This window comes from Thunnus albacares, chromosome 21 (assembly GCF_914725855.1).
Source record: "Thunnus albacares chromosome 21, fThuAlb1.1, whole genome shotgun sequence".
Lineage (NCBI taxonomy): Eukaryota > Metazoa > Chordata > Actinopteri > Scombriformes > Scombridae > Thunnus > Thunnus albacares.
In genome coordinates, this window is record NC_058126.1 from 8,475,062 (window position 1) to 8,489,747 (window position 14,686).

Here is a 14,686-nt window from a genome sequence, read left to right on the forward strand (position 1 = left end):
AAAATGTAAGTTAAATGCTTCATATATGATTTTTAAAACAGGGCGGAAAAACTGATTAAACATGCTTGTGAAAGGATGAAAATGTGGTAGGTAGTGGCAGGGGTAGAGGCTCTGAGTCCTGCCCTCCTAGCAGGAGTGGTAGTTCTGGTAATTGAGGCTCATTATTGATGATTTGGTGCACCTGCTGTTTGGCCTATTTAAACATCTCTCTGCTCTCCTTCACTGTTTGCTTTCCAGAGGGCACAACCTTGCTGCAGAGCCTCTAGTCAAATTCAGTGGTTTGCTTGCGTATGCTCACAAATATGTTTCCCGATTCCACACAACGCATGAATCCTAAAACTAATGCAGTTTGCTCACAGCTGGAAAAACATTAAACCAAATTGTAGATGGCATTGAGGTAGCAAAGGAAGATAATGGATATAATTTTAAGTTAAATTGGTAGTAGCTTTCCACAGTCACAGTTTGAATTCCAGAAATGTATGTTGTAAATTCCTGTTTGTAGTAAACTAATTAGTTTCTTGAATTTTATTGCAAAACACTACACTTAATATAAACTGTACATTAGTATGTAGAATGGAATGGGCATTTTTGCTAGTTTTATTGGGTAATTGAGTTTTCATAAAGCCTTCAGTAAGGCATCTTGACCATTTGTGTGCTTCTGTGTGTGTCTGTGTGGTTAGAACCAGCTGGATCCTAGTCGCTAGAAATTATTCCACAAATAGATTTTGAGACGTGATTTTAAAGGATGATGCAGCCAGCCTAAACTCGAATGACGACTTGTTGCTATAATTTCCAGGAACCGGGTATTTGAAGCCCCTGAGTCTGCAGTGTTTGGAGCCATGGAGTGCCCGCCAGCTACTGACGATCCCTTTGCCCTCACTGGTGTCCCTGCTGGAGCTCCAACCTTGCCTCAGCCGCAAACTGTTTTTGCAGTAGCTCGGCTGCTGAATCTGCAGCAGCTCGTTCCAGCAGTCCACACAGTGCTCCTGCGAGGGGGTGAAGGTCGAACTTTACAGCATCCAGATCCAAAAGGCCTCCTGCTAGCACGACTGGAATTCACATTTTTTATCTTCTTGCCATTGCCCATCACAGTATCATGGTGATCAGTAGTTCAGTAGTTAGTTGGGCAAAAGCCTTTTAGTATCTTGGAGCAATGATCCCCAACATTACCAGCATTCCTGCATGCTGTCAGAGGGGTCCACTGCCAAGAACACTGATGTAATTCAACCCTACATAAACTACAAACTGGTCAGCTCAGACATGCTGAAAGATGAGTCTGGCAAGCTTGGTGACAAGAATCTGGCATGCAGATATTTTTTTTCCATTTTTGGGTAGAAAAACAAACCCATCGTAGTTCTAATAGAAAGAAATATTTAATCTCTTGTCCTTATCTCACAAAATCTTAAACAGTCATTGTGAATTCCCACTTGTCAGTGTTACTTTTGATGTAGAAGTTCAGCTGCTCATTGAGGCAATTAATTTATTTGAAATTATTTTCCCAGTGGTATGCACAAACAACTTGTAGGAATCTGTCAACAACCTAATCTGCATTCACAATCACCCAGCTGTTTCTGTGGGATGGTACAGAGTTCATTCAGAGTGTTATTCTTCATAGTTTCATCTGTGAAAAGTTTTTATTTTTATTTTTGACTCTTTCAACTTGGTTGAGGGTTGACATTGTTCTGATTATGACATTTTCATTGTTTTTGGCAGCTGTTTTTCAAAACCTTTTTGAGGTCCCTGTTCAGTCCACTGACCATTACATTGACTGTTACACTCAAGCAAAGGATTGGTAATGTCTACAGCTTACCTGAAATGGTCCTAATCTTACCTGCAAAATGGAAAATTGTATCATTCCACTGGGGATCATGTTTCCTTTTTCCTTATTTAAATATGGTGTACCTCAAGGCTCCATTTCAGGTCCACTTGCATTCTCTTTGCAACTACTGTATGTTACTGTCCAATACTGCACTTTTTTTGTTAAAATCTGTCTATAAACCCAGTGGTTCATGTTGAATTTGCCAAAACACATTCATGTAATCGGAAAAATCATAATTTGAAATAACCTGGTAATGTCTGACATTTTAGTTTAGCCAAGTAAAAATGAATGAGGAGCATCCAGTCCTGGAAATCAGTTAAACATCGATTTTTAATTAGTCAGTTAATCCAATTAAGTAACCAATGTCTGTCCTTACAAGAAGCAGCAATGTAACCTCACAATACACCACATAACAAACATCAACAAACCTTAAATGATTTATGTGACAAAAGATCTGCTGCTCATAACTCATGGAAATACATGTCAAAGATGTCATAGATTTGTATTTAACAGACTGCACTGTAAATGAACTCGCCTTACAAAGAGCATGCATCAGTGAAAATCCCAGAATAATATGCTCTACAAAGCACCAGTGACTGTTTAGGGAGCTCAAGGGATCCATATCCCCCCACTGAGCTGTGCCTCGCTGCATACAAAACCTCATAAACATTTTTTCACAGTTAGTCCTGTAAGACTGCTGCGTTGATCCCAGCTCTGAGTATTTGATGTGTGGCTGCTAAATAAACAGCTAATCCTGTATGTTTCCTTAGAAACAAGGGGAAAAAAGTGACTGAAATTGGATTTAAGGCACCAAAAGACTAAAGAAAATGACAATGTTGCAATAATTACTTTACATGACAGGGGAACATTATACCAGCCTGATTTAGCCATCTGTTAAACAGAGTCATACTACCATTCAGCTCGTTCTAAATAATTTAGTACCCTGCTGTCGTAGACTGTATACCTCCTGGTGCAAGATTCATACATTGAGACAGCTATCAAATATTGAGAGCCCTGTCTTTGTATATACAGTATCCTTCATGATGAGTATGAATGTCAGATATTCTGTATCTATCTTTTATAAAAAAAAATATTTAATTTTTGGCAGCATTTGGTGTGTTTGTATTAATTGTGTGATGTGAAAACAGCAGGGGTACAAATGAGTGATTGCAGGGAGGCAGCAGGAACACAATGATCTCAGCAGTTATATTTACAAGGATGCTTATGTGAACCAAATATGGCAAGATTCTCTTTAATGTCAGGTTCCAACCTATGATTGCACATTGGCTTGAGAGACTGGTGCTCTCGAACACTGTAATTACTTACAGTAAGTGTCTTTAGAAAGAATGGCAGCTCACACAGGCAGGGGATGGACTTTTGTCTCAATTAGTCTGCTCTGTTTCATCTCCTTTCTCTCCAAAGACACCAGTAGCATCGAGATTGTCCTACATACATCTGCTCTCCTTAACACAACAGATAAAATGTCACAGAATAGAAACTGAAGCACTGAAAGGCTTTCTTTGAAATCAAACCATTCGTTTTTTTTTTATGTCTGTCATCACTCTACAGTTGTATTTGTGATTTGCAAACAAACTGCATCCTTACTGATGAAGGAAGTCAGCATTAACATCTGCTACCTTCTGTGAAAGCAGCCCCTGAAAGACGTTTGATAGCTGACAGCTTTTGATAACTCATTTATGACAATTTGTCTTTTTGTCTTCAGTGTTTATTTCTGCTGTTCCTATTAATGCTCAGTCTGCGGAAGGGCACAAGCCTATGTCTAGCTTTGTTGTTTTACATTACCAAACAGGTGGGGTTTTTTTTCGTTTGACAGTACATTTGAATATTCCTTCTATCTGTCACGATGTAGAAGGACAACCAAACCTCCTTTAGAATTGATTAAATTAAAGATAAGCTTTCATCATATACAGATACACTTCTAGGAATTATATAGTGCTCATTGGAGTATTATGAATATGTATTTGGAGAAAATGCTATCAGAAATTTGAGAGGTAACCTCACTTGACCTCTTCAGTGCAGTCATACTCTACAGTCATGTACCAGTGTTAAAACAGAGGCTGAACCACCAGCAGGTCTTTGCTCCCTGTGCGTCCATTTCATCATGTTCCAATCCACCACAAGCTATATACTGTTACAAAAGCTCAGAGAGGGCAAAAGGCAGACCTGTCATCATGACAGGGCACTGGGGTGTCAAAGAGGCAGGCAGCACTACAGGCAAGGTCTGCCAGTGCTATATGGGGATTTTTTGGCGACAGTCAGAACAGGGCAAAGTTTTAAATGTCTCACTAGGAGAGAGAGGGAATGTGTATCCGGCAACCTGTATTAGGTTTAACATGAAAATACATGCATTTTGTCCCCACTATCCTTGCAGACCATGCAGAGCTAAGATTTTGGGGGTTTTTTTGCAAGTTGGACAAAAAGGTTAAAGGTATGTATACAAAGCAGACAGGGCGGTCATGGTCAGAGGGCAGTGAACAGTGGACTGATGACCTCTCTCTTCTGCAAAAAACAAACCAATCTGCTCTTATAACCCGACTGCAAACTGGCATTTCCATTTGGTTTTCATATGATATTTGTTTTGTTTTTTCAAACATTTTTCAAATCCAGATGCAAAGCCCAGTTTGTATTGTCTGCTGATGTTAAAATGAGTGTCAAAGGCAGGGCTATACTTTTGTTCACATGGCAATTTTGGCAGTAATTATGCATCTGCAAACATTAAAAATTGAGTTTGAGCACACGTCCACGTCAAAGGCCCAGTCATACCCACATTTATAACTGCAACATTTCGGGCTAAAAATCAGTTCACTTCAATTCAATCACTGCAATCTGTGGATCTGCTTGTGGAGGTGAAGGAAATTTATGTAGTGCTTTCACCAAGAATTCAATTTTTGAATTCTATTAAATCTTTGACATATAAAATAGGGACAAATGCTGAGCAATCTGTATACGCAATTGGGAGTCCAATATTCAGGATGCCATTTATTTTTCAATCCAATTCCACAGAATCCTGCTCTGCCAGAGTATGAGGTACTGCACAAAGAGATGTAGCATGTTTTTTGGGTTTTTTTTTAGTCAGTTGTAAGAAAGGAATAGATGGCACAAAAACATCCCTTTGAATTAAAGGTGCTTTCTTTTTGATCGATTGCAGCGCTGGGTTTTTATTGTATCGTGCATAAGGCTGCTGCAATGCAGTTGACGCCCTGCCATCGGTTTCACGCTATACTGAGTGCCAGAGATGGTGGCGGTAATGTTGTAAGAAACGTAGAAATGTGCCAAAACAGTTCGTGAAGAAGAAGACTGCTAGCACGCAACATGAATATAAACAATGCATGACTTAAAATATAAAAAATTACTTTCTGCATGTGTTTATGAGGAAGGAAATGCTCTCAGTTTTGGTGAGAAATACTGAATGTAAACATAACTCTTCTTCACAAGAAAACTCCACAGGGCACCTTTTAATTCTTATGGTCTGGTTGGCAACCAAGACTAAGTATAGTCACCATGTCATAAAGCTTAAGGCACTATCTTTGCAAATTCTAAGGTGATTTTTAATGATTGAGATTTTAAGAAAATCCAGCTTGCCCTGGCCTACACTTCTTGCTCAAAGTGAAAAGATTATGCAGCCTAGATAATGACATCTGAAATGTATTTCACTCAAGTCAAATTACCCAAAACTTTGCAAAGTTTACTACTGCATTCCTACAACTGAAGTGTTCACCACTCTCTGGAGAAGCTGATTAATGCTGTAATAAACCCAAACACATACTGACACATTAATGACCAAAAATAGTTGTTTTTCATGATGCTTTCAAACTGTAAAGTGCTAGTCAGCCCATCCGTTTACTCATTTTAAAATCATCGCTGCAGGTACATTTTGGATTCACCTCCCACACTGTTTTCGAGCATTGTGTGCACCGACACCATCTGGCATTAAGTGAAGCACTGTGAGAAATATGGCTGCAGCATGGATGCCTGACTGCCAAGGGCAACCTGGGGCAAGTGCTTTGTAGCTGAGGATATGTTTACAGTGTCTAATAGATCGGCACGGGCCCAGAAATCTGACCTGTCCACCTTAGGCCACAGACAAGGGTCAAACAAGTCGGTGGAGTGAAATGTTAAGGTTTAATCACCAAGCACTGAAGTGTTCAAGGGCAAGCAGAATATTCCAGCTATGAGCAAATGTATTTGCAGGTATTGGTGGAAAAAGAAATGTTTGTGATCTCCCTTTTTTTACTACAGTTCCCTCTCTAATACAACTACCAAGTCATTTTCTGTTGATTGTATACTGTAATGTCAAAACTCCTCATCTGCAGGCTTGAAAAATTTGCATGCTAGGTATCATCTATTCCCTCAAGTCACAATCCCCATAAAACTCATTGCTTCCCCTCCCCTTGCCCCCTGCACAGGTGACAAGCTAAAATGAGAGATAGCACCATTTGCTTCCTATAGCTAATTGGATTAGTGCTTAAGGCACTACAATAACGGCTGAATTTAGAGAGGCAAGCAGAGAGAATGGGGGAGTGGGGGGCTGAGTGGTAGAGCCAATTTTCCAGTGAAATGAGCTTTGCTCCAGGTAAAGAGAAAACTCCTGCAGAGAAATAGAGAAGCTCTGTGTGTTGGAAGATTTTATGCTACCAGACGCAGTAATATTGTATCACAGAATTTACATTCAGTGGCTTTACAAGAAGGGGGCACAGGGTTGTAAATGACATGTTTATACCATCGTCACAATGCAGCAAATTAATTACGTGTCATAATAGGAGATGATTTGGCCTTTATATCATGGCCATGGAGAATACTTGATTCTGATTAGTTGGAAGGGTGTGCATCATTTTAGATAACAGTGCGGCTAAATTAACATGCGAACATATTAATGGTAAGTCCATTTAAACTAACAAACTAAAATCCTGAAAAACACTGCTTGCGGGGCTCTTAGCCACTTGTTCATGATGAATTATCCCTTACATAATGGTTAAAAAGTATGAATGGGTTTATTTATGACCATGCTTCCAATGACTGTGATGCAAACAACTGTAGATTTAGGTTACAATTGTGTAGAATTTTAATGTGATTGTAGCATATTTCAATTTACATAATGAGGTGTATTTCTGTCAGCCACACCGTCATTCTTGATACTACCAGGAGAGGGTAAGTAAAAAATTTGTTTATATAGCACCTTTCACAGACACCAGTCACAACGTGCTTCACAGTTAAAATAAGTAAAACAGAGATAAACAACAGATAAAACACACAGGGGAAAAACAGGCATAAAACACAAGTTAAAACATAAAATACCACATGCTACCTAAATGCCTCTCTGAACAGATGGGTTTTTAACTGCTTTTTAAGAGTCCACAGAATCTAGAGACCTCATACTTATTGAGGAACTATTCCAAAGTTTAGGTGCTGCTGACTGGAATGCACAATCTCTCTGAGTCTTGAAATTTGTCCAAGGGACACTTAGAAGACCCTGATTAGAGGACCCAAGAGCTCGGCTTATGATGTGGGGGTGTAGAGGCTCCACTATATAATGTGGAGCCTGGCCATGTAGGGCTCTATAAGTAAGCACCAAGATTTTAAAATGAATTCTAAAATTAACAGGAAGCCAGTGCAGAGAGGTTAAAATAGGTGTAATGTGTGACCACCTGTTGGATTGTGTTAAAAGCCTAGCAGCAGTATTTTGGTGTTTGGTGTTGGCGTTTGTAAAAGGTCCAAGGAAGATTTATTAAGGCAGGTAAAAAGAGAATTACAGTTGTCTAGACTTAATGAGATAAAAGCATTTATTGGCATCTCCATTTCAGCTTTTGACACAACACAACTTTTTGTTTGGCTATGCTTCTTAAGTAAAAGAAACATGATTGAGTCAGCGTCCTAATATAAGCACCAAATCTGGATGGAAAAATGGATTCGTCAAAATGACACAAATACACAGACTTGACCGAGAAGATGAGGATAAGGCACCAAGGTCTGATCTGATCACTGAATGAAGGGTATCAGGAGCAATAATCAAGACCTCAGTTCAATCTACATTTAACTGCATGAAATTATTTTATAATAAAGGATATACTATAATATAATATAATATAATATAATAATATTTAAATGGTTGTTTAATACAGACAGTCTATCAAGCTCATCAGGTTTGAATTAAAATAATAACTGGATGTCATCAGCATACAAATGATAGGAGATGTTGCTGAAAATACCAATAATCTGTCCTAATGGAAGCATGTATCACGGACACACAAGAGGACAGTAAAGTTCTCTGTTCAATAAAAATATCTAATCATGTTGATGATCTATTGCTCTACAAGCCAGAGCTTGGAACAATCCCATCAAGTGTTGGATCTCTGCCTGACACGTGACCCTGAAGCCGGATGTTTGATATTCTCCACTTTACATCAGCAGATGCTCCTCCACCGGGCCATCCTGTTACAGGTCAACCCACCTGGTGTGTCTGCCAAAATCGCAGAGAAATACTCACAGATGTGGAAAGAAAGTGTTGTGGGCAACATCATTGTATAACCTGTGATATTCTATTTATCATGTGTTATGCTTTCTCCCAGGTGGCCCTGATCTGATGTGATTGAGGGAGGACCTATAAAGAGGGCAGGGATCTGGCTCTCTCACTCTCTCTTCTCCACTTCCCAGCCTTGGCAGCAGCTGTTTGTTCTTGTGTTTGTTCTGCTATGCTTTAGCTTTGCCTCTGTTAGTCTTTGGTTTGTTTGGTGGGTCCAGTAGTCCTGTTTTCACAGCTTTCTTTCTGTAGTTTTTATGTGGATTTAATTTAGAGGGGAGAGCCCAGATCCTACGACCCTTTTGTGGGTTGTTGTTTTTGTTAATAAATTGGTTTAATTATTGTGAACTATCCTGACTCTTTAATTATGTTGCGCCTTCTGTGGAATGAGCTGTTTTTAGAGGGTCGTAACAATCATGAACCCCGTGTTTCCATGATGCCACATATGGAAGCCTATATTTTGCAGGAGGGGGTCCAGTGCCTTGCCAGATGGATCTGGAATGATATCCGGGCAGCGGCTGATCTCCCCAGACCCTGAGGAGACCCTGGGGGTGACAGACCGTTCCGCTACGCAGCATACAGACAATTTGTTGTGTGGCACTGGGACAGGGTCACAGAGTTGTTATACCCAGTTGCTGTGTCTGGATGATAAGCAACCGTTGTCCAGATCCACATGGACAATACCAAGTTTTCATCCCTGCTAGGGTGAAAGCTGTAGTAGTGCTGTGTGAGCAGTAATTTACATTGTGCAATACCAATATTTATATTGAGTGGATGAAGATAGGTACAGTTTGTTTGTTTATTTATTTATTATTATTATATTTGTTACATTATTATTTGTTATATTCCTTTTTTATCCCCAGGAGGGTGTATACAATAATACAAAGCAGGTTTTATTTATTTCTTGTTTTGCATAACCTGTTCTCACTTGTTTGAATAAAATCTTGAAAATGATAAATGCCTTTTCTTTACACTTTAAGCATAAACAATCAAGCTGTTACATTTATTACCTCTTTACATTCTGCACAAATAATTACAACCAAATACTGCAACTTATATAGGATATATACAATATGTAATTACCACAAACTATATATATATATATATATATATATATATATATATATATATATATATGTAGGAGGGCAGAAAAGGCGTGTCCAAAGGTTACTTGACTGTTGATTTAAAAGCAGGTCAGTGTTGGCTGACAGGTCAGGCTGTGTATGTGATATCATATGAGTGCTGTGGCAATCTTCCACTGTTTTGGCAGTGATTGTCCTTTAATAAGAATATCATAATTACATATCTGACAGTAATTACTGCATTGCAAAGACACCCACATTACTGTCAAAGTGATAGTTAAATGATAACACTACAACTTTGGCTCCATTTTATGCAGTGACAGTAACAGTTTTTAATGTTTAATGTTAAATACCTATTGTGGGAGCAAAGTATTATTTGGCCATGTTTACAACAGAGCCATATGGATTTTAAAGTTGCTTTTGCACACAAGAATGTCACCACTTCATGCTCAAGCTACAATATTGTAAGCCAACTCACCTAGCTCTCTGCTAACTTGCATCTGCAACAGCTCCTGGGTGGTAGGGGCAGGGACACCTGACAGAACCCCATGTTGACGGGGATTGTAAGGCCTCCTGGTTCTGATCCGTGGCATCCCCTCAGTAGCAAACAGCTTTCTCTGCAGGATAGCGCTCAAGGGGTCTGTGATGTAGCTGTAATCCTTCTCCACTTTCAATGTGTACAAGCTCCACTTCCTGGACTTATTGTTGTTCACCTTGCTGTACCTGACATAAGAGAAAGAAAATTAAGCTTTGTGAAATGTGCTTATTACCTTACATAGCACAGTAATTTACATATCCACATAAAATGTCATCAACACACTAAATCAGCACCATGCATTTTGTTCTCATTACCCAGACAAAACAATGTAATTGTATTTGTCATAATACTGGATCTGCCTTGAATCAGCACCTATAAGTTTACTGAGTAAAATGCATAGGAGCACTTATAATACAATACACTGAATTGAGCCATCAGCTTTTCTCTTTGCTGGTCTGTGGATGTGGTGATTGTAGTTCAGGCCAGCCAGCATGGTCCAAGCTGCGTATACAGGAGGGGAAAAGCTGAAGCGCTTGCTCGCATACATAAATATGTGATTGTGGAAGGACTCCAGTTCTGTAGTTGACCTGAGAGCACAGTGGAAACAATATAGAATTGCTTTATGTTCTGATAATACAAATTAAGCCATAGCAGCACCAAATCTGAATTACAGTGAAATATTTGATAGGAGAAAACAGTAATTTGAACATAAACCTATGCTGAAATACTCATATATAGATACTTGTGAATGTCCTTTAGCAAGCGTGCATCAAGAATAAGTTCTGTCAACCCACATGTCCACATATCCTGAGGAAAAACAATTACAAATGTATTGTGAATACTGAGGGCAGCAAGAAATCAAATCCAGTTTGCACAAACCACAGGTGAGCACAATAACCAGTCAGCAAAAGGGTCTGACCTGTTGGCAAAGGTCTAGAGAGCATTTTTAATTTGAGGTTTTTAAAGTAATATTTTGTCCAAAGCATTATTTTATATGTAACCTTTTGGTACAACTAACTCACATAAATACAGCAGTATATCAGTAATTAAATAATTACTCTATAAATGATATTTAGGGATGAGTGAATGGCATCAGGCACTGTTTGAAATCAAATAAAAGCTTTAAAATCTCTTGCCTTGAATGTCTAAATATCAACACTGAATATAATTTTTTGTAATACAAATAACTTTTCATAGTTATTTGCAGTCTTATAGCAATGTCAGAAGTGGTTGCAGATATATTTGTTCCACATCTGTAGAATGGAGCACCCTTTTGCTGCACTGCCTGAACATTGAACAAAATAAATTTTGCTCTTGAACCCATGCCAGATGTTCAAGGTGTGGTGGACTCTGCTGTCTTTGTATTTCCCTTTGTCTGGAGGACAAAAAAATGTAATAGAACACATATGCTATGCAACCATCCAAAACAATGTCCAGTCATAATAATGTAAGTGATGAATGTGGTCTGGGACTTTATGTAGATAGTCTCATTACTGCACCAACCCCTAAAGACAACTACAATAAATCCATTTACTGAAGAGGGCTGATATTTGGGTAGGAGCTTATATGCAAATTTCATTACATTTAGCTCTTAAAGGAGTGTCTCAAAGGTACACATGAAGCCCTCCTTCTCCATCACAACAGAGTTCCTCAGTGTCTCTTGCTTGTGAATGTTGACCATGCAGATCATCTGTTTGGATTCATTGTCCATGGCAGTGTATATTGTGCACAGAATCCAGGACTGTCCATCTGACCACCTCCTTTGAATAGAAATGAGAACAAAAAGAGAGCAAATAGGGTAACTACAGTCTTCAATAAAAAGCTGAACATATAATTGTATGCTGCTCCAATTGCATGTTTCATACTTTTGGGTTGTGGTCTTGTGAATCCATGCTTTGAACGTGTGGATGATGAATCTGTCTCATAACTACAACAAAAACACAAAGGCTACATCACCACATTTGTAAAATGTCACATTTAAATCCAATATAGACTTACATATGATAAATACTATCACCGGCAAATGATGTAAACAAACATGGCTACATAGTCTACTAGTTTACACCTACAGCATAGCTAACATTAGCATTGGGCTAATACATAAGGTAGCTACATAAGTAGCTCTACGTTGGCTACAAACTTGAGGAAAATAACAAATTCCAAAAACATAACAAAACAGATAATAATTACCTGTCCAACAGAAATACGGCAAACATGGTGTCACTCTTCAGGCCCTTTACCTCTCTCAGTTGTTGCCATTGTTGAAAATCAAATCCGATGTTCACTTTGGTTTTGACCTCTTGCCTGATCTAACCTCTCTTTGATCGTAGCCTTTTCAACTTCTGTCTTTCTTTTCTTTTCTTTGTTTAGCAAGCTGTCGGAGGTCGAGGTGGAACTGGAAATTTTGACTACACTTTCTCTGCCTTTTTTGAGGTTTAGCAATATGTCTGCCTAGCCTTGTGGAAGACTCAGTCACGCACAATGAGTGCACAGGCAGAGTGCATGCAGGTTGGTAGGAAGCCAGGGAGGCCGTCCGTTCATTTCATTCAGCCTGAATGAAATGATTGGATGGGCTTATTACAGGCCTGCGACAGCACAGATACCAGATTTTTTTCTTTTTATTGTCAGAGCATTCGATTTTTTGATTGCTGTCGGGATGTGCAGAGAATTTCAACGAATATAACAAAAAATACTTCTAAAATACATTACTCACTCTACCTTTAAGGAGAGTGTAATTTATGAAAACCAGATTGAAATTTATCAAACACCCTGTGCAAATCCAGTGTTTGAACAAGTTTCTTTTCAGCAGTCTTTTCTAAAATTTTGGAGAAGAAAGGGAGCTTAGAAATAGGCCTATAGTTGTCTGGCAGGGACGCCTGATGGTAAGGTGTTGAGCAAGAGGAAAGCCTTGGACAGGTGAAGAGGTCTCACAGAGCTGTGGAACTATGGTTACGCTCAGAGAGGCAATCCGTTTGGACTGCCCAGAAACCACGTCCATGAAGCTGGACAAAAGAGAGTCTTTCTTCCGCAGTTCATCAAAAAGCCATTAAATATCCACCTTAAGGTCAGCAATCTTTTTCTTTGCTTTCTGGAGTAACACATAGTCATCTCAGGGCGTAGTCGTCATAGCTGAGTCACTTAGCTTAGCCATCAGGCTAAAATCGAGCCTGGCTAAGCAAGTAGCCAAAGACAGAAGGCACGGTGTAATGAAGCTGAATTTCTTCCCACACTGCTCACAATGTTCAATGTTCGTTGTTCAGGAGGTTTTTCACCGGAAACAACCGGACCCATTGACCAAAACGGGCAAAAACACTGAATAAAGCAGTTTCACGTTAAAATCTGTGTTTCTCTGGTGCTTTTGGGCGGACAGAGGATGACTGGAAGTGGTTGGGAGCCAAGGGGCATTGTCACTGCTATGAACATTTCTTAAAAAATCCATGTCCAATGACTAAAATTCTTAAAATACTAGTTAAAAACAACCAAGATCCAAAAAGTGTATCACAAAAATGTGTCCAAAAACTGGATAAAAAGTCAATTCCTGACAGACCCTCTGGCAGTCAAAACACAGACGTAAATGCACGAACTGTCTGAATAGGACACCAAAGTGGGGAATTTTTAAATCCAACACATAATGACTTTAATATTTGATATATTATAATATTTTTGATTTTTATTTTTCTGTCCTCAAGTGTACCTTGAGGTGAAATTCTGAGTATCTTTCTAAGAGGTTGGTTCAGCCACTGTTATATATCTGTTAAAAAGTTCTTCCTGCACCCTGGCAGGCTGCCTCTAGCGATAATCAGGGCAGAGTGAGGAAGGTTGTTAGAAAAACAACATATAATGGTGGAAAATTACACATAGGAAGTCAATTCAAGAACTTGGAGCTTAATTAGCCTGTTGGCATGAAACCTCTCCTCACTCTTTATTCTTTTACAATTCTTTTTTTTAACAACAGCATTTATTATATTTCACAATTGGTGGTTCACCTGCAGCCACCTTTTTCTGATGATTTCAAAGTTCCTCAGTTCACCACTCATGACTTAAATCTGCACAAAGCAATTCGGCAGCTCCAGATGGCAGGAGGTGGTAAGATGTTTGCACACGTGAATATGCAAAATTAATGTAACCTGATGTAAACTCACACAGCACACTTGTTCACTAATTAGTGTGTGATGTTTCATATAACTGTGACAAAAAGAAGAACAAAATGCATGTTTTTAAAAGGAAATGTTTGGTTCTTCCTCTGGCTGATATAGATAGAGACATATCACCCCCAATAATTTCATAGCCTTTTATTTTAAGCATCAGGCCACAAATAATTAAGTTTCTGTTCATTGTCCTGATTCTGATAACATTATAATCCATCTCATATTCTCATCTCAGTTCATAAAAAAAACACTTCTGTGTGGGGGCTGATGTAGCTCCTTTAATTAAAGTTGATAAATGGTTGATTTGGCTACAACTGTGGTTACTGGTGTTAACAGACAGCAAGCACGGTTTAATACTACAACAAACCCTCCTTGAGTGGCTACAGAGAGACATAATAAGAGCAACTAGTGCATGCAAACTCATATTGTTTTAATAAAGAAGACAGTCAATAATCAGCCATTTCCTATCATGCCTTAGCAACCGGATTTTGATTTTCATGCACAGTGAGTAGTTTTCCAAACAACAGCTGAACAGTAGGAGATGGGTTACCTTGCTGAGAA

At 38.9% G+C, this 14,686-nt stretch overlaps 2 long non-coding RNA genes across 4 annotated transcripts; one reads left to right on the forward strand and one right to left on the reverse strand.

Annotated features, from left to right (window-relative positions):
- Nucleotides 1-245: 245 nt before the first annotated feature.
- On the forward strand, nucleotides 246-2,134 carry LOC122972622. 2 transcript variants are annotated; one of them, XR_006399792.1, is made up of 2 exons: nucleotides 246-477; nucleotides 797-2,134. It is a non-coding gene; the product is annotated as an uncharacterized LOC122972622 (long non-coding RNA). The 2 variants fall into 2 exon arrangements; XR_006399791.1 differs by having other exon boundaries at nucleotides 246-397.
- A 7,373-nt stretch (nucleotides 2,135-9,507) lies between these two features.
- LOC122972729 lies at nucleotides 9,508-13,323 on the reverse strand. Of its 2 annotated transcripts, XR_006399834.1 has the most exons (4): nucleotides 12,168-13,323; nucleotides 10,398-11,737; nucleotides 9,918-10,162; nucleotides 9,508-9,635 (listed from the first exon to the last, which is right to left on the reverse strand). It is a non-coding gene; the product is annotated as an uncharacterized LOC122972729 (long non-coding RNA). The 2 variants fall into 2 exon arrangements; XR_006399833.1 differs by having other exon boundaries at nucleotides 9,918-11,737.
- Nucleotides 13,324-14,686: the final 1,363 nt, after the last annotated feature.